The sequence below is a fragment of the Ambystoma mexicanum genome, chromosome 1q (assembly GCF_040938575.1).
Source record: "Ambystoma mexicanum isolate Mex_15411 chromosome 1q, UKY_AmexF1_1, whole genome shotgun sequence".
NCBI classification, from domain to species: domain Eukaryota; kingdom Metazoa; phylum Chordata; class Amphibia; order Caudata; family Ambystomatidae; genus Ambystoma; species Ambystoma mexicanum.
Window position 1 is genome coordinate 355370880 of NC_090922.1, and position 19886 is coordinate 355390765.

Here is a 19886-nt window from a genome sequence, read left to right on the forward strand (position 1 = left end):
CGCTCCTCGTCTGGTGTCTTGCAGGAACGTTCGAGGTATCCCGAAGAAAATGCAAACTGTGTACTCTGCCAGCCATGGGCAGACGGATTGTTGCTGCTCTTGCAGCTCGGCAGTCAGTCCCTTCCCGGTTCCTGCTCAGAAAAATGACGAGGGGCAAGATGAAGTCAGACGCTCCAGGGTCTTGCAGAAAAGTTCCCGGTATCCTGGAGAAAATGCAGCCACAGCCTTCCCGCTTCACGAATCCCGCTCAGCTTTCACTGAAATTGCTGCGGAACCGCTTCATTGCTCCGGAAACATCACAATGATGACGTAGAAAGAATGGGAGGGCCGTTGCTATGGTCCCTTTCTCGGATGGGAACTAGTGGCTACCACAACGTTATGGTTCCTTCTCCTACCCAGGGTGCTGCGCTCCAGCCCTATCAGTCCCCAACCAGCACTATGTCCGGGTTTGCCGAGTCTTAGTGATCAGTTCCCCACGGCAACGGCGCCAGGTCATGTGACCACACGTCAAGTCGTTCTAGTTGTGTACATTTCGTACAGTGAAGGGGAGGGGTCGGGGATGTTCTGGTAAGGGTTTTTGGCTGGAAAGGCAGGTGCTGAGGACTGTGGGTAGGAGCTGTGCCAGAGGAAAAACCATCTCAAAATGAAAGGGATTGTGGATCGGTCTGAGAAAGGAGGTGCACCTCGCTGTGGAGGCAGAAAGTGAAAATAATGAACCGTCTAGCCGTACAGTGAGTACAGGTGCCTGCGTTGCGTCCTCAATTGAATGCGGGTAGGCGCAAGCTGACATGTTTGGGGCGGCATAGGGGAATGGTCAAGTGTATTGGAAGGGGTGATTGTTGGAGCTCAGTGGATGGGGTCTAAGGTCAGACGCTATGTCTCCGCTTATGGGTACTAGGAGTGGCGATGGTTGTTCTGAGAAGTACTAAGGGGGAGAATAGGTGCACGGGCTTGGTAGACTCGACAGTATGGGGGTGGGTTTGTGTTTTTCCCCAACAAGCTGTATGGTGTATCCAACTAAAACAAAGTGTGCTGCGAGTTGGTAACCGCCACTTTATTGTGTATTTTAAAAAGACACCATGGCTATTACTGTGACTGTTGTGTCTTTTCCTGTATCTCAATTTTAATCACATCCTTTCACATCTACATAAAATTCTCTTTTGAGCATTCAACCCACCACAGATCCTACACCGAGATAACTAGCATTGTAGTACCGTTTATTTAACTTAATCTATGAGTAGTGAACCCTGGCTCAAAATGGATTTTGTGATTGCGATAAGAAAGACTACTCCGTGGAATAGGCTACATGAAAATATGATGTACTTAATGCAGTCTGTTAAGCCATCCATTTGTGAGTCTCTCTGTAGTGCACACTTAAAAGGCAATAACATTTTTGTTTCTTGATGGATGCCTGATTGCGCCAGAACCTAAAATGGTTCAGATTTTCAACCTCTAATTTGTGGAAGTACCCTTTACATAAATTAAGTCCACATTTTGTTTCAAATGGTCAATAATCAGTGATTCAGGTACATTGGATATTTTGTGTTAAAGAGGTTCAATTGAACACGTGTTGTAATTGTAGTGAATGACTAATGGCCTACAAGTGTTTTGCTCCTGTTATGAGATTCTTCAGGGAGAAACTCCTAAGAGGTTATTCTTGGTTTATGTAAGGGGATTTATGAGATTTCCCCCTAGCAATGTTGGCAAGTAGTATAACCTGGATTCTTTAGCCACCTAATAGTAGTGTACATGAGAAGTAACATCCATGTTAGAACATTTTGAAGGCCAGTAATATTGCCAAAATGAATATTGTCTGCTTTTGACAACTAACTTTTTTTCTGAAAAACACGCATAACCAGAGCTATTGCCCAATGGATGATACCACATTTTGTCTCAGTGTTATTTATTGTAACTCGTGCCATTTTGCTCCATTGCACAATAGTAAAGTTTACATGTTCTGATTTATAAATGCTGGTTTACTAGTCGCAGCTTGCAGCAGGCTTGGAGGCCAGGACTGCCTAACGCTTGACATTGGGACATCCTGATTATATATCGCACCTCCCAACTCACCTGCGTTTTGTAGATATCACCCACTCTTAATTCACACGCAAGGCACGCCCTTTATGACACCATAGACATCGATGAGCCAACAAAAACAGTGTATTTCACCTGCCTTGAAGTTTCAATAGGTTGAGAGATATGCGATCTACTGAGGGGGCACTGCGTTCCAACAGAGCTTGAAGTATTTCTAGGTACCTCATGACAAGTCTGACACCCTCATCCAGCTCTGGCTGTTCGCTCAACAGCAGTTTGTTTTATCAGAAGTGTAGTTATTTGCTTTAAACTGCAGTTTTGGAGCAGGGATATATATTTCGTCAGAACCTGGCCATGCCCTGTTTATTTATTTGCATGGTTGTGCTTGTACAGTATGATTTTTCCATTATAAGTCTAGAATTACAGGTACCAAAATACAAAGAAAACAAAATCTGAACTGGATCGACTGCTCACATTTGACTTGAATTGTCGGTAGTAGTTGCACAATTAAACTGATCGTCTTTGCAGCAGTTTTATTTTTTGTATTTGATTTGGAAGGTTCTATATAGAGCAAGCACTGGGGAGCACACAGTGATATAATGCAGAGATCTAAATATCTTTCATGTCAGGTTTGGGCGATGCATCCTCTGGTGTGTGTTTATCTGCATTTTTTGTTCTCATAGTTTTGCATTTCAATTAACAACACAGGGATCATGGTAGGTTTGAGGACATGGATACCTATTCTAATAACACAACATCTTAAGCGTGTGATGTTCAGAACAACCAGAGAAGTACAGTTTGGGTTTCTCTCTCTCTCTCTTCCCTTTTATCAGGGTCCTATCTTTATGCTGTCCTGGTCCAGGCTGAGAAGCCGTATTCTAACCCAAAGAATCAAAAACGTGGCCATGTAAGCACTCAAGAGCAATTGCTCCTCCTAGTATAAACCGAAAGTTTCAAAGATACTCCAGGCAAAAGGTGCAAACCTAATTTCTAAATAGCTTGCAAGGCACATGCAGAAAGGCTCTCGGTCGCACTGTCTGGCCACTGCCTAGGGCTCTCTGTCTCAGGTTTCTCAGTGTGACTTGGCTGAGTGAACCTTTCCCACTCTAGGGTGCTCTTCCTGGTGTTTTGTTAGAATGCAATCCCTTGGCTCCATAAGACTCCTTTCTCTGACCTCCTTAGCGGTTCCAGAGTCCACATCTTTTGCTTTTGCCACTCTGTTTAGGTCCCTGTCAGAACCTTGGCGAACCTTCCTCCCTTGGATCAGACTCTGGTGGTCTGGGATTTGACCTTCTTGTGCCTCTTCTAATGCAGCCCTTGGGATCTATGAAACATTTGTTTAGATGTGGTGTGATGACCCCCCTGGGCCTATGCTGCTGCTTGCAGGTGATAAGTATTCCTCAACCCTCAGCTCAGAGTACTTGTCAAACATATGATATTTGGTCTGAATCCTCATGCTGCAGGCCGGCGTCTACTTTGGATTGCTGGTGGAGGGTATTTTGATTTACGCTCAAGTTCCCTCTAGGTGAGGGGTGTGTCTTGGATGCTGACTTTCAACCTCCTGCCAGGCCACCACATAAATATGCTACTTACCATGGCCAACTGTAGCATGCCCCTGCTGGTCTCTGGCTTAGAATAGCCAGACTGCTTGTTTGTTGCTTCTCTGTGGTCCCTCTGTACCTAGGGATCTGGACCACATCGTAATGTCCTCCCAGGCATAGTTTTCAATGCCCTTCCTTTGTGTCGAGGGTTACAGGCACTGAGGATGTGTCTCCTCCAAGGTCCCCCCACAGTCCCACTTATTGTGCTTCTCCAGCCCACTTTTTATAGTTTTGGGGGGGGGGACTCTGTTGCCCCCGCTGCTTGAAACCTTAGGTTTTTATTGGTTAAGGAATGGGTTTCCCTTATTAATGCTCAGCACTCTTAGTGAAATTTCAAGGTTCGGTCCGACTTCAAGAACTTCTAAAGGATCCATCACTGTTGAGTTGACCAAAGCTGCACCATTGCTGCCCCTAGGATGCAGATGTCCGCCAAGCTGTCGGAGCATGGAGGCTTCTGCCAAATCTTGTCCACAGTATGCACAGATATGGTGACACTTTTAGTGGACAAGGTGGTTGAAAGCCAGGGGGTACTGCCTCCCATTGTTGAACAAGAAATTGTTGTTGAGCATGAGGAGGATGATTGTAATTGGTTATTTATAACGCGCTTAGTACCCAGATGTTTCTAAGCGCGGACCCAGAGATCGAACCTGTGTTGCTCTGCGTCGTCTTACTTCCAAGGCGAACGCATTGCCCCTGAGCTATCCTTCCACGACAATGATGTTGAAGTGGGCCTTTACTAGACTTGAAGACACGCAGACAGCATACAGATTAAGCGCTCTGTTGGCATTCTCCCTTGCACATTCTCTGAAGGATGCATTCACCCCAACCCCCACTTCCCTTACCACTAACCACACCCAAAGGGGATACAGGGCAGGAAAGTCAGTAGCTGTCATCTCTCCCCCAGACTGTAGAAAGGGCGGGGAGAAATACCCCATAGATAAAGTTAATCTTATTTTTCTCTGCACAACTAATGGAATGTATGATAAGCAGTGACAATATCAAGTAAATAATCCAGACAATAAAAAACTTTTGTTACTGGTTTTTTTATAATCAAAAGTGTTTGTTCAAGCTTTTCTCTATCAGGATTATATAATTTAGGTATTGACGCTCTGAATTCACCATTGCCTCAACACTGTTCTTGCCAACTGCAATTGGCTTGGAATTTTCTCAATAAAGAAATGTGGGGTAACCTTACTATATTAACCTGATTAAACCTAGGTTTAATTATGTAAAATTGGCCTTGCCCTGCTGGAACACACACCAACATGTCAGGCAGGCTTTTTCTGTCCGTCACTTCAGGAATTAATATAATTGTTCTTTCTTCAAAAGCAGCTCACTATTTCTTAATTTACTGGCATGCCATTATGATCTGAAGTTGATAGCAAGTTGATTTGCATCCCCAAACGCTAATTAAACCGTTATTTACGTGATTCGGTTTGCCTCAAACCTCACACACCACAACGACACATTAATAAGAACTAACGAATCTGATACTCCCTGGAGCAAAGTTTTTAAAAAGTTATAGTTAAGCAGTAATATATATTTTGAAGAAGTGTTCCCATTGACCTTTCATCCCCGTGCTGTGTTTCCAATTCGGTATGAAACCATTATGTCTGGTAATATTCCTTGTTTTAGTTGTGTTTTGAATTAGACTTTGTATCTCGAGATCTTTTTGGAACCTTAATAAACGATGCAGACTTATTTTCACTTTGACAGATACTGTCCATACTCAGTCAAACATACTGTTTTTAATCTGCGTCACTCTAACAGCATATTTATGTTTATTTAACCCTTTAAGTGCCAAGGATGAGCATGCTCGTCCTTTTTGTATATGTTATTGTTATTTTCTCTCCACATTTATTTAACAAAAAAATGCATGCATTTTCAGTCGTTGATGGCCATTGTGATTGGTGCCACAAAATGCTGATCCTCCTTATCACTTTTAGAGCAAAATACATATGTGCAACAAATTGAGGGGAATGTGCCCTTTGGCCCCACTCGCCATTCCCATGACTCTCCTCTGTCCTCAATGCTGAAGTCCCCGTTGTCCGCTGAAGAGGGCCATGTCAGATCGGAAGATAGAGTTGTCTCGACTAACGTTCCTCCATCAGAACTTCATGCTGGGGTCCCATTGAGCTTTTCATGCTTTCTGTTTTGGTTTTGGCTCTAATTCTCTTGTGTGAGATGACCGCCCACCAGGTAACACTTTATGGGTAATGGGACATGAGGGCAAGCTTCTATACAGTGACCCTGTAATGGAAAAGTTCAGAATCTTCCTGAAAGGTGCTAATGTCGGTGCTCACGGTGTGAAGGCTACCTGAATTTTGAGGCCAATTCCACACCACAAGCAGAGTTTATTCATGAACTTGTGAAAGAAATGGTAAACGTACCTCTTAAAAAAATGTTCAACGCTCGCAGTTTGTCTCACAGGCAAATAAAAATACATTTTTGTTTGAGTATTCTCACATTTTATTCACACCATGCATTGTTGACATTGGAAGGATGAAATCATGTCAGTTCTGCCGATAATCAAACGTGTGTCCTAGTGATACAACAATGTCCACAGCAAACCCTCAACCAACTGAGCTATGCTCCCATCGCAGTCTTGCATGCTAAGCTATATGATATTGCATCTATCTGAACATTTCTCACTAATCAATGGCTGAATGATGTGTGCCAATATGTCTTGTGCCAACCTCTTAAATTGTTACTCCTAATTCAGAATGCAAAGATTTTATCAATGCACAGTTTCCATTTTATGTATTTGGCATTGCACTGTTCAGTGCCGTAGGCTTTTTGCTGAATTGCGTTGTTATCATTTTTCAAATATCCATGTCTTTTTTGTGCTCTTTTGCCCTTTCAGAGTGAATCGTGTTGCTTGGCACCCTTTGCTTAACCTGTTTCTTTTGAGATTTCTTATGTGGAAGGCTTGCTTGTGCTTATTAAAGCAGCGTCTTGTTTCTAGAGTGCTGAAACGGTGTACGACTCCAGGAGAAGAACACTCTAATTTCTATAGGACCGCCACAGAGTCTAGCACTGTGAGCTTTCTCTGCTGTCGGTGCTGTAGGGCTGCATCTCTGGAAGCCTCCTCCATCCAAAGGATATGTCGGTGGTATAGAACTCCAGCAGTGTGAGCATCTCCCAGTATGCTACGTCAGGAATAATAGGCCGTGGCTTTTTAAGATGCATTCAGCAGTGTGCTGTGAATGCTAGTAGGGCTCTACTGTCGAGCACCCTTAGAGTGCTATAGGATTTTGGAAGTATTGACATCACCAGATGAAGAAAATTAGTGCTATGGGGTAGCAGCACTCTGTCGGTGTTGTTTGTTTCGGTTAGTTTGGGCTTCACCGAGCAGATCTGTGCTATAATACTCCAGATTTAGGGCTCCAGCAGTGTAAACGGCGGTAGTCATGATGCTGTAGGTGTTTTTGTTAGCAAACTTGCAAGGACCTTGTCTGGTTAGTTAAAACACGCATAAGTAGCAGTTGTGTATGCCGAATACCAGGATTGCAAGAGCAGTAAATACACTGTTAAACGAGCATTGACAAAGCCAGCGTTCTCTCTCTCAACTCGACTTGGTTGAGGGCTTAAAGGCTGCTCGCCTTCTCTAACTAGACTTCCTAGCTGTCCCTACTCGATCCAGTTGTTAGTGTTCTACATGGAGGCGGGGAATTGTGCCTTCCAGACACTTTATTTATTAGAAGATTCACGTCTCAAACCATTCAGTATTACAGTAAGAGTGCTTAGACAGAGGAAAACAACACATAATAATCGGAAGGAGAAAGCAGGCAAACTACATGGGGTGGGTGGGGGCGGGAGGGGACTTAAGCTGGGCTGTATATAAACAATGTCCAAAACTATTGCCATGTGGCCGTGCTCTCCATTTCTTGTGTTGCGGACTGATCTGGTTCTGGCTTGGCTCACTGGACTAGCAGGTACGATTCATTGGTCCCCAAATGTTCTTGGGTCAGTTTCACTGCCCACATAGGGAGCCATATTCTTTGTCCATGACGCTTAGCCAAACCAAGTCCTCAAGCCAAGAGCGGACCACTAGGGGTGTGGGGGGGGATGGGCTGGCCTATCTGAGTAGGATGCTCACACAGATGGGACGACTTGGAGATGACCGTCGCATTGTTAATAGTAAAATAACCTCATGCCCCAGTCACGATAAATGGACCGGGCAAAAATATTTTTTCTGAAAAGCTTTTTAATCAAGAGGTTAGGTGGGTACAGAAGATGGTCCATCAGGAAATCAATATTCCCATCCATTGTATGACGGTGCTGTTTGAGTGGCTTTAGAGCATCTCTCTGTCAGGGAGTTAATACCAACTTCACAGTGGCATTAGGACAACTAGGTGGGTTACCTGGCGAATCGCTCTTTACTTACTTAAAAATCCCAGCCAACAAGGTAAATAACGTGTATGCAACTCCTGATAAGGGGAGATTAGCATCCAATATCGCCCATCCCAGTTTTCTGAATTGGCTTTAACACGTACAAATCACGTCAACTGGTTTGGAGGTAATCTAGTTTATCCACAAATTGCTAGACATGGACCATTAGCCACACCTCATCTAGTGACATCTATGTCACTAGAATTTTTAGTCCGGTTTCACCCGGACCGCAGAGGCCCCTTTTTACAAACAGACTATCAACTACTGGCTACACATTTTGACACTGTGCGTAACCTTGCATTGCTATATGCTGCGCAGCAAGGCTTGGTGCCTGCCCAGCAGCCACGAGGACAGATAGACGCAGGAGGAGTGCAGCTATAAACATTGAGAATTATATTATGGTCATGCCCTTCCAGAAATGAGGACATACCCAAGTGGTATTCAGAAGAGCTAGGACAGCTGCAAGCCGCCTATCCCCAGGTTACACCACAGCATAGGCATATGGCACTAGCCATGTTCCTTCCCTATGGCTGCACACCGCCTTTAGCGAGCTGTGACAGCGTGATCTCAATTTATACCTGGCTTTATTTACAGCTGATAGGCACACAGTCTATCACATCGCTAGCATTAATATTGGCAGACAATATGGGAACACAGGGCGCTGCTGCCGCCATGAATTTAGGCTTGTCCATAGCATCCAATAATTATCTGTCATGACCACTGTGAGGGGGCACACGTTGTGCCACAAGCAGGCTCCCACCAGAACCCTGAGGGCCTTAAAACCACTGCAAAAGGGATCCTGGAGCCAGTCCTGGCGCCTTTGGCACCAGGTTCATATGTAGGAAGGAAGGGCTGTTCAAACTAGGTCCCATTTATGTACATGGGCCTTTAAATCCAACATGGAAGCACCCACACAGTCTAGTTCTGAGATCCAAGCCATGCGGTCTAGTGTTTTGGGTGTGGCAGGCGGCCTGGACTACTTTCCCTGGTACTACTTTACCTGGGCTATATAAACCACACCCTGACTACAGAACATGCTTCGTGTTATTCTGCAACCAGCAGCGTGACGCTCACTGTGTTCAGCTCCTGGTCTTCAGCATCTTCCTGTAATCCTACAAGAACAAGATTATTCTGTTTTACCTGAGAAAACACCATCCAGCACTCAGCATCTCAACTGGGCTGCAATCTGTGGAAACCGAGAGAAGAAGATACATCACTCACCTGTGAGTACTAGTTTAAGGACTTCTGGCGAACCGCTACGCAGCTGCTGTTCGAACATTGCGACCTGCAATAACGAGAAAGGGAAAAACAATATTAGAACGCGCGCTTCCAAAACATCGAATTCCATCAGTCTTACCTGAATTCCATCACGCTACGCCACGCTTCCATCCGGAACACCACAGCAACATTTGGAAAGGAAAAGAGACATATTCAGGTTCGCTTTCAATATTAAACAACCGCACAGTGCTGTACTTACCGTAACAGATTCCGGGGGCCTGTTTTTCATCACGCTCTCATCCACCCACAGTACCACAGCGGCCTGTGAGGAGAAGAAGAAGAAAACACAGGTTGGCTTTAAAAGACAATAAAGGCGCTGCACGCTTTCTCTTACCTAGGAACGTGCCTCTCCATCTGGCATGCCAGCATCTAGACCTTCGCACCTGAAAAGAAGGAGATAAAGACATTAATGAATTACCACCATAAACGGAACAAAGACTTACAATTAACAAACCTACCTGCCTACCAGCAGATTCGGGGTCACAGCAGGTCTGGGCCCAAGGAAGGCGTACTGCACCAGTGAAGCAACTCTGGCAGCTCGCCGTCAAACGCAGGACGAATAGCTCACCCTACAAATAACTAAGATTCATTATTCAGCACTGGGCAACTACGCATCCAGGGTTCCAGATCTCAGAGCCTTCCAGACGCCCCCGGGTATATCAGGTGAGCGTAACAGAACACAAAGCCATTAAACCTTATCCACCTGGGCGTCATGCAGACATCTGAAACTGATCAGTTAGCCCAGCTTTTGGGACAATTACGCGCCGAGGTACATGCAGCCCGGCAGGAAACAAATGCCTTAAGACGAGAGTTAATGGTCACAAAAGACCGTACTGATGAACTAAGCAAACCGCTACTACAAACACAGGCGCGGCAGGCTCCATTGCCCGGATTCGCCCCATCCATCGCTACACCATCATCAGTCAAACTAGTACAGATAACGTTGCCGGGCACCACCAGAATGGTTTAATGGAGACCCCAGAAGGTACGCAACATTCATGAACCAGTGCCGCCTCCATTTTCTTTGTAGGCCTGGGGCTTTCCCAAACGACCAGGTGAGGGTGGCCTTTGTGTTCTATTTGAGTGGAAGTGCCGCAGACTGGTCGGTACCTTCAGGAGATGGAAAAGTTATTTGCTCGACACTTGCATGGACAAGCTTGTCGGGGTGATTTCCTGTGGGCCAGCATAGCCGTCCGCGGACCTCCGGGGCTGGGGAAGCCCCAACTCCTCCCGCGTCCCCAAAGGAGTATGAGGCACATACAAGAGCAAAGTAATAACTGCTGTTTATTATAGTAATGGCAGGGATAGTTCTCAGCTCGTATGCATCCGGAGAGACTCTCAGCGTTAGTTAGGCTCGCAGGCCCTTTTTACCATAGTATGACGCGCTATTTGCGTCACCTGGGAAAATTGTCACAAAACCTAACGCCACTTCGGGTTGGCTCCCCGAGTGATAGGGTCAGTATGGTTATGTATAATAGGTGGAAGGATTATTGGATAAGGACGGGTGAGGTGGTACACTTGGGTTGTCCCTAACAGTTTCTACACCAAATTGGTTACAAGGGGACCCTTGGTAATTGGTTAGCTGGAATGGCGTCAGTGATGAGCCCCTCGTATTCTGATTGGTTCACCCACAAGCCCCCCAAGCCTGGGTCCATCGCTGTTCCCAGCTCGCGGTGTAGCTGGTTCTGGCAACAATGTGCAACTATGTGTAAATGGCGTACAATGGACAGGTCTGGCTAGTGGCTGATTAGCATGTCTTTCCCTTCGCTTTAGGTGTCCAACTTGTCGCTTCGTTGTTGCAGACTGTGTCCCAGACGTGGGACGCAGGTGACTTTCTGTCTTGTAAGCTTGGCATCTTGTCAGTTCGGCTTGGTCACGTGTGGGGAGACCGTAGCTGCAGCAGAATTATGAGCATTTGATTTGTATTTCGGCTCTGAGGAGTGATTGGTGTTGGCAGGTGTAACCTTGCCGCGGGGAGCGCAGCATGTAGGTGGCAACATTGCAGCCTTGGCTCTGAGCTCTTGGTGGCGCTCGCTCTGCGTGATAAGCGTTTTGGTTTTTCGTCTGAGAGGATTTTCATCTGAGAGGCTCTTGCCTGGGGACTCTTCCTTTGCGGCCTACTTTGGGCTTAGCTTCTGGGTGGCAGTACATAGTCCATAATATGGGGCCGAGGGGGCGACTGGGTGTCGCTAGCAGCAGTCGATATACATGGTGGCGTCTTCATAGGGATAGGTAGCGAGAAAGCATCTGCAAGCATGTATACACAAGCTCTTCAGGCGTCTTGCGTTTCTGCGGTGCTGTAGGAGGCCTATGTGAAAAATAACAACAATGCGTGTCATACTTTTGACTTTGTTTTAAAATACACTTTTTTGGTGATAGTTAGCCTTGTGGTTTTTTGAACAAAGGTACTAGCAGAACTCTAAAATGTAAATCCAATACTTTTATCCTCACCGCTGTACACCAGTGTTAGGCAGAATCCTATGCAGTTCCCTTAGGGAGCACTACAGAAGATTAAGACTACAGGTGAGAGCAATAAATCCCCTTTGGTAACAGTCTGTACCAAAAAGATTTAGTTGGTAGCTGTGGCTGAGCAGTCAGACTTATCTCAAGAGGGAGATGAGCAGTATTCAGGGTTTACACAATAGGCCTACAGTACTATGGTACAAGGAAACACTGACCAAAGCTTTGTATTAAAAAATATATATATATATTTATTTTATACACTTATAATAAAACACAATTATCACAGTCATCAAGTAAGTTAAAATAAGTCAAGGAAAAATATACACACTCCCTAGTTAAATTGTAGACCAAGTGAACCACAGTGAAAACTGAGCAAAACGGCACAGTGAAAACTACACACAAGGGACACTCTAGCAATTTCTCACAAGGGAGGGAAAACACAAGTTACACAGAAATAGCTTCTTACACACCCTAGCAACACTTCCCATAAGATTGTGAACCAGTTTAAGCAAGACAGTAGATCAGTATAGAATATACTTAAATGAAAACTGAGCAAAATGGCATTTCACCAGGTTTTGAAATGGGAAGAAAAGGGCAGTTATAAGAAATGGGTGCACCAACACAATTCTAATTGAGAATCAGACTAAAGAAGGCAGATCTAACAAATGTAGCCAGAGCCAGTAGGCCTGTGCCATAGTCAGTGGTTCAGGGCAAGGGCCCAGGAGCAAAATGTTCTTGTAGCTGCAGTCAAGTCTTTCGTTAACGATTTTGAAGAGGTGGATGCAGAAAGCGAAAGACAATGTTAAGAGAGAGGGGCGGCCAACCCAACAGGTAGGTAAAGGATTTAAAACACCTTTCAGTGCTACCACGAAGAAAGGGCAGCCTGGCGGAACAATGTACCTTTAAAATGAAGAAGTGGCTCCTGCGGTGGCGGTTATTCCTGGTAGTTCCTGCAGTTTGGGGGGATCCAGCAGAGGAAGAGAGGCTCTCGTCGTGGAGGAAGGTTCGAGTTCCTGCACTACCCAGGGATGAAACCAGCCGCGGTGCTGCCCGACGAATAAAATGTACGCTCCTTTAAATCGCAGTCTGGGTGGAATGGTGGCTGGCTATCCGGCCTCTGAGTACTTGGTACTGGCGATTCGACCAAGGCAGGTCCAAGAAGGCGATTGGCAAACTGGTTGGCCCCACCACCTCAAGGGAAGAAGGCTCTTACAGATGAAGATCTTCTCTCGTCGTGTGGAGAAAAGTGGTGAGACGCTGCAGCAGGGCTTCGCCGGTGGTTCAGTCATTGCGGATGTCTTTGGCTTCTCTCCTCTTCGGCTTCTTAGTTCCAGTGGTGACGTCTTGCTCTTCCAGACCTCAGGACCCTGCTTTTAATGAAAAAGAGCCCCATTCATACAGCCTAGCTGTCACTCACACAGTGGAGTGGTCATCTTTGGCGGGAGACCCTCCAGCCTATCAGGATAGTGCGACATGGGTTGCTGAGGCAACCCTGCCCAGGGGTCCTACTCCCCTCTCCCACACAATGGACCTTCCCAGACTCAGTGGCGCCGAAAGGAGGGCTTCTGGGCAGAAGCCCGCCAAACGGATGTACAAAGGATCCCGACCTGGGTTAGGAGTTTAGAGAAAGACACGCGAAAGAAGTTATATTAAAGTTCTGACAAATAAAACCTACTGGAGTAAAGTTAATATAAAAATAAACCGGCGGTATGTTAGAGGCTGGTGGTAGCCTCGAACAATGGGAAAATCCCACAGGGAAATATTTGCGGTAGTAACCACTGCCACCAGCCAGAAACTTTAGAGAGAGGGACTGTACGGTACTCCCTCGAAAATGAACATAAGGGAAAAACTATTAACCCTTTTCAGTACCTCCATAGTAAGATGGGTTGTACTGGTTTAGTTCATACAATTGACTAGTAAAGTCAATGGGGACTTTACATGCCATGTGAGACAGTAGTCAGTCCCAGGGTATGGAGTCTATGTTTGGGGGTCGCTACGACACCCCTGTGTCACTGCACTGAGGGTGCTGTGTGACACATGTGAATAAAGATGGTTCCTATGGGGTTGAGAAAATCCCATAGACATTAAACACAAAAATAGCCTGGGACACACAAAGCAAAAATGCCTAAGAGTGGGAAAAAGAGTCTCACTCTTAGCAGGTAAAAAGAAACAAACTTTCAAATCCAGAAAAGCTGCTGGGGGACCCTATAGGTAAGGGAAATTAGCCATAGAATGAGAATTCTCCCTAACACTAAGAAAGCCACACCTCCCTTATACAGGTGCCCGCGATCTAGACCAATCAGCGCAATCTGCCAGTCATACGTGGGTGCTCAAAGCCCCACCCAACTTACTCTGTGACGCTGCAGAGGACGGCCCTCGTGCCTGTCCCGTAGCACCGCACACGCCTATCGCTGCTTATTAATCAACACCCTGTGACAACCGCCCGCCACCCCTTTACAATTCCTCCCCCCTCCTGCACAGCATTACGTAGCTGGTTGGGTGTGCAATACTCACTAAGTTCTTGTGAGCCGGGGCCGCTCGACCGCGGGCACCCCTCCAAAGCAGCTCGCCACCTCTCCTCGTCTGGACCACGTCTGGACACTCGCCAACCGCGGGCGGGATACTTTTCAAGTCGGCTCCCGATGGCCAATGTCCGGATTGCGCTGTCCGGTCGTCTCGTAGTTCCGCGATGGTCCTGTAGTCTTCAAAAGGGGGCAACGGCAGATTGGGTCGCGCTGCCGGGTTGCATCGTTGCAAGCGGCCTTGTAGTTGTGCCCTTAGGTTAGGTAGATCTCAAACAGATCTCAGCAGTGCCTCCAACTTGTCGGGGTGATTTTCCGGGGGCCGGCAGAGCTGTCCGCGGACCTCCGGGGCTGGGGAGGCCCCAACTCCTCCCACGTCCCAAAAGGAGTATGAGGCACACACAAGAGCAAAGTAATTACTGCTGTTTATTATAGTAACGGCAGGGATAGTTCTCAGCTCGTATGCATCCGGAGAGACTCTCTGCCTTAGTTAGGCTCACAGGCCCTTTTTACCGTAGTATGACGCGCTATTTGCGTCACCTGGGAAAATTGTCCCAAAACCTAACGCCACTTCGGGTTGGCTCCCCGAGTGGTAGGGCCAGTATGGTTATGTATAGGAGGAAGGATTATTGGATAAGGATGGGTCAGGTGGTACACTTGGGTTGTCCCTAACAGTTGCTACACCAAATTGGTTACAAGGGGACACTTGGTAATTGGTTAGCTGGAATGGCGTCAGTGATGAGCCCCTCGTATTCTGATTGGTTCACCCACGAGCCCCCCCAAGCCTGGGACCATCGCTGTTCCCAGCTCGCGGTGTACCTGGTGCTGGCAACAATGTGCAGCTATGTGTAAATGGCGGACAATGGAGAGGTCTGGCTAGTGGCTGATGTGCATGTCTTTCCCATCGATGCATGTGTCCAACTTGTCACTTCGTTGTTGCAGACTGTGTCCCAGACGTGGAACCCCAGCGACTTTCTGTCTTGTAACCTTGGCATCTTGTCAGTTCGGCTTGATCACGTGTGGGGAGACCGTAGCTGGAGCAGAATAATGAGCATTTGATTTGTATTTCGGCTCTGAGGAGCGTTTGGCGTTGGCAGGTGTAACCTTGGCGCGGGGAGCAACATTGCGCCCTTTGTTGTGAGCTCTCTGTGGGGCTCGCTCTGCGTGATCAGTGTTTGGGTTTTTCGTCTTGAGAGGATTTTCGTCTGAGAGGCTCCTGCCTGGGGACTCTTGCTTCGTGGCCTACTTTGGGCCTAGCTTCTGGGTGGCGGTACATAGTCCATAATATGGGGCCGCGGGGGCGACTGGGTGACACTAGCAGCAGTAGATATACATGGTGGCTTCTTCATAGGGATAGGTAGCGAGAAAACGTCTGCAAGCATGTATACACAAGCTCTTCAGGCGTCTTGCGTTTCTGCGGTGCTGTAGGAGGCCTATATGAAAAATAACGATGCATGTCTTTGGGTGTGTCAGTCCGCTGCATCATAGCACTGAGTATGTTCTTTGTGTGGGTTGGTGTGTGAGTGACCAGTGTGCATGGTGGCACGTGTGTTCTTGCCTGTTGGCTATGTCGTCATGGCTTCTCTAGCGATGATGGTCTTCTTCGTTGTTGTCTAATCGAGTTGGTCCATGAGGCTGATGTCGGCTTGACCAGGACGTCGTAGTGGGCAGGCTCCCCGGGCGTGTGGGCCGTGGGCACAGGGGACCTGGGCGTCTGGTGAGGAAATGAATGGGTCGAATTCCTCTCGCGGGGGTGCTTGGGTCTTAATGTCCTGGGCCAGGGTCTGGATGAGACTGGGGGAGGGTGTTTTCCCATTTTCCCACTTCAGTCCCCCCTCTGGTCGACTTGTCGACCACAAAATTATCCGCTCTCTTGTCTCCTCGTACTCTCCATACTTTCGTTATTCCCGCCAGGTGTCCATACTGGTTCACGTGATCTTCAAACGACCAGTACATGTACACTCATCCACCGCCAGGCTTGCAATAAACCCATTTTCCAACGTAACTCTTCATGTCCCTTGGGTTCTCTAGCTTCACTGATGGTGGATATAAGTCTGCTTCCATTATCTGCTGGCGTAACCTTTCACGTTCCTTTATGATGATGTCTGTGTGTTTGTCGTCTTCAGCTGGCATTAAGACGTGCATGCCGGTCATCTCGATCCTTTCATCCGTTGTACGCGCTGACCTTGCTCTCCATAACCTCATTCCTAACAGGGCGGCCATTCCCAATATTATCCATCCTGCTATTATTTTAAGACTGTCTGACAACCACGATGGCATCCATGACCATAGGTAGGAAAACCAGCTGCCATCTCTCTTCACTCCCTTCACTTCTTCTTCCATCTTGGCGTGCATCATGGCAAGGTGTGATACTCCCTCAGAAAGCGTGCCGTTGTCCACGTCATTGGCAGGAATAAAAGTGCAACACAAGCTCCCAATTTGTGCACAAACCCCTCCTTCCATTGCTGTTAGGAGCTCCAACACATCTGTTCTGGAGTGCCACCATTCGTACTGCCCTCAGTTCTTCTTTTATTGCGTTGAATCCATTGACGGTGGAGTTCATTGTCATCATTAGTTCCCATCTTGTGATCTGGAGCCACTTCGCGTTTGCATACGCCTGCATCCCTGGATGTATTATGGAGGAGAAGAACATCGCCAATCTGCTAAACAGTTTGTGTTCTGGTGCGATGTCACTGAGAGCTGTTTCTGATCTTCCCCATAGGTAGTTCCCCGTCAGTGGTTCCCCTTGTCTTTTCACTCTTGACAGGCTTGCTGTGCTGTTCTTTTCCCCTCCTCTTCCTATCTTCACTGACCTTTTCTTCCTTTTGTTCCCTTCGTCCATTTTAGGGAAGTTCCCCAGGTTGACATGTTTCTGCGGTACTGCCAGGGATGGTACGTTTATGTGTACAATAGAGCATATTCCGTTCCATGATGGTGGCAAGCTGTGTTATGCTTTTCCTCCGCAGGCCCAATAGTGGTCCATCAGTACTGCTGTACCAGCACCCCCCTCAGCAATCATTATTGTTCTTTTGCAGTTGCTGTTTCTTCCAATATCGACATCCCTGTCGTGCTGATAACATAGTGTAGGTGCAGTTAGTGGAAGTATTGTTATTGGGTCCTCGTCCTTCTCTAGCTATGTTACTAGTGCTGCGCTCCTTGTCCATCCGTTGTAACATTTATTGTTCTCTTCAGTTACTGTTACCACTGTTGCTTTTGTCAATGTTACCATATTGCTCCCCACAACCCCATCTACCCATCCTTCTTTCGTGTATACCTTTCCATATATTAATATCAGTGGTCTTTCCCAGCACCCAGGTATCCCAGGAACTTCTCTTGCGCGCCATTAACGCGGTAGGTAGTTCAATGTTACTTTCTTTGTTTCTCCTTTATCAGGTCCGTCCGTCACATATTGTAGCCCTTGTGTATGCTGCCAATAGTTGTAGTACATGGGTAGTTATTATCATACGGGAATGTATCCCTCGTTTTCCATTTCAGTGTTGCTAGTCTCCCTTGGAATCGTCCTTTTGTTTGGAACAGGGCCAGGTATAGCAGGCACTCCACTGATGTTGCAGGTACCTCAGTAGCCACAAATGTTCTTGACGCGCTCATGGCGTATGGGATCAATGAGCACACATAGCAGTTGTCCTTAGTTGTCCCCTTACCAATTTTGGACATGTGCTGGTACCACATGTTGTTTGAGACGTGTGTGGACTCTGTAAGATATGTGTCTACCCCGTAGTTATCAATAGATGTACTACGCTTAATCCTCTTCACGTTTTCTCTTGGGTTACTTGTACCACCTGACACCGTACCTGTTGCAGCGGTGGTGGGGGTTGGTTAGTAGGAGGTGCAGCCATGACATAGGAAGCATAGTGTGCCTGCCAGACAGTGGCAGCAAGTATACAGTGATAAATAATAGGCCTATAGTATTTATTACAATTGCTAACATCACTGGCATGGTTCTCTTACTTTTGCTGCGGTCCTGTTGCTTGTTACGTTTGATGATATAGTTGCCCGGCCTGAAAATTTCTAAAAATAAGCATTAATTTGTTAGTTTCTTTATTCAAGCTCTCCCGATCATGTAGTCGTTCAATGCCCAGGCGAAAAGCTGTTCCCACGCTTTCCTTAGCGTCCTATCTCTTAGGGCTGGTAAGTGCTTGTGGAGATGTGGGAAGGATTGCTCTATGATCAAAATGAACGTGTAATACACACGTATTCTACTTTTCTTTAGGTATTTTGGTCTTTTTATAGCGCATACAAATTGGTGTGACAGTGCTTCTGGGGTGTTGTCATCCGTGGGCAGCATTTACCTCTGGGCAATGATGTATGCGTTTGTAACTTATATTCAACTCTTTCTATATATAACAGTACTGTGTGGTACCTGCATGTGCGAGACAAAAGGAGAAGACAACATGCATGTGTCTACACAGTGTGGTGCAATTCTTGCAAAATGTTGGATAATGTTCTTTATTAGGGATTGGCTGGGGAGGTGTTTTGTTTACTCTGGGATCTCGTGACCATGGGTGAGTTATGGGAGATTGTTCACTTGTGTCCTTGGGGGGGGGGGGGGGGTTTGGGGTTTGGGCTGTGTAGCTGTTGTCGTTGGTTATTGTTGCCTGTGCCTTGGCCCTGTCGTCGACGCAAGGGCGGGTCTGATCTTTGTAGGGCTTGATGTCATGCAGGTGGGTCCAGACATGCTTATCTCGAAGTTTCACAGCTCTAGGAGCTGTTTTCTCCACCAGGTAGGGCCCAGTGAAACGGGGGCTGTTCCACCGGCGGTTGAAATTTCGTAAGAGGACGTGGTCCCCCTCTTTTACTGTCCACTATGCTGCTTGTTCCTGCTCTTTGTTTGTTGTTTCTTCTTGTTGGGTGTTCTTCGACCCGCCCCGCGTTCGCTCGATCTGTTGAGAGATAAAGGCGACACTAGTAACCACAGAAGATACATATTTTTACATTTCTTCACCAAAGACATTCTGCGAGCCCTGGCAATCTGCTATAGCTCTTGATGGTGGTGTGAGGGGAAGGTACATTTGGCGTCCGGTCACCACCTTGTGGGGTGTGGGGTGGTGGTGGTCCGACCCTGGCTTATTTCGTAACTCGAATAGGGCCAAGGGGAGGCAGTAAGGCCAACTTTTTTTGGTTGTTTGCTGAATCTTGGCTATTTCTTCTTTCAGGAGGCCGTTGAGGCGTTCAGACGCCATTAGCCTGTGGGTGGTACGCCCATGCAAACTTATGCTTTATGCCAAGCAGGGCGGTTATGTGTTGGAACATTTCATTGGCAAAGTGTGGGCCATTGTCAGACCGCAGCACTTCGCATACCCCCCACCTCGGGAATACCTCCCTTACCAGGAACTTCTCTGCTCTGAAGGCGTCTGCATGGGAGCATGGACCGACCTCGATCCACCTTGAAAATGGGCATACCACTACAATCATGTATCTGTAACCATGACATACATTGATCATGTCAATGTGTCGGTGCAGGAAGGGTCCTTCTAGCCGGGGTATAGTACCTTTGATCACTTGCCGCGTGTGACCGCCCGTAAATTGTTGGCATTTGAGACAATTGCTAATGAAGTTTGCAACGTGTGAATTTATC

General features: G+C 46.9%; 1 protein-coding gene across 9 annotated transcripts in view; it reads left to right on the forward strand.

Annotated features, from left to right (window-relative positions):
* The first annotated feature begins 345 nt into the window (after positions 1-345).
* CYLD (CYLD lysine 63 deubiquitinase) overlaps positions 346-19886 on the forward strand; it is a 1796774-nt gene continuing 1777233 nt past the window's right edge. For 4 of the 9 annotated variants that reach the window (XM_069639471.1, XM_069639476.1, XM_069639474.1 and 1 more), the window contains exon 1: positions 366-731. The gene's annotated coding sequence lies outside the window, so the exon portion shown is untranslated. Of the gene's footprint in view, positions 742-19886 lie in introns of all 9 variants that reach the window. The other 5 variants (XM_069639472.1, XM_069639478.1, XM_069639486.1 and 2 more) reach the window with 3 other exon arrangements.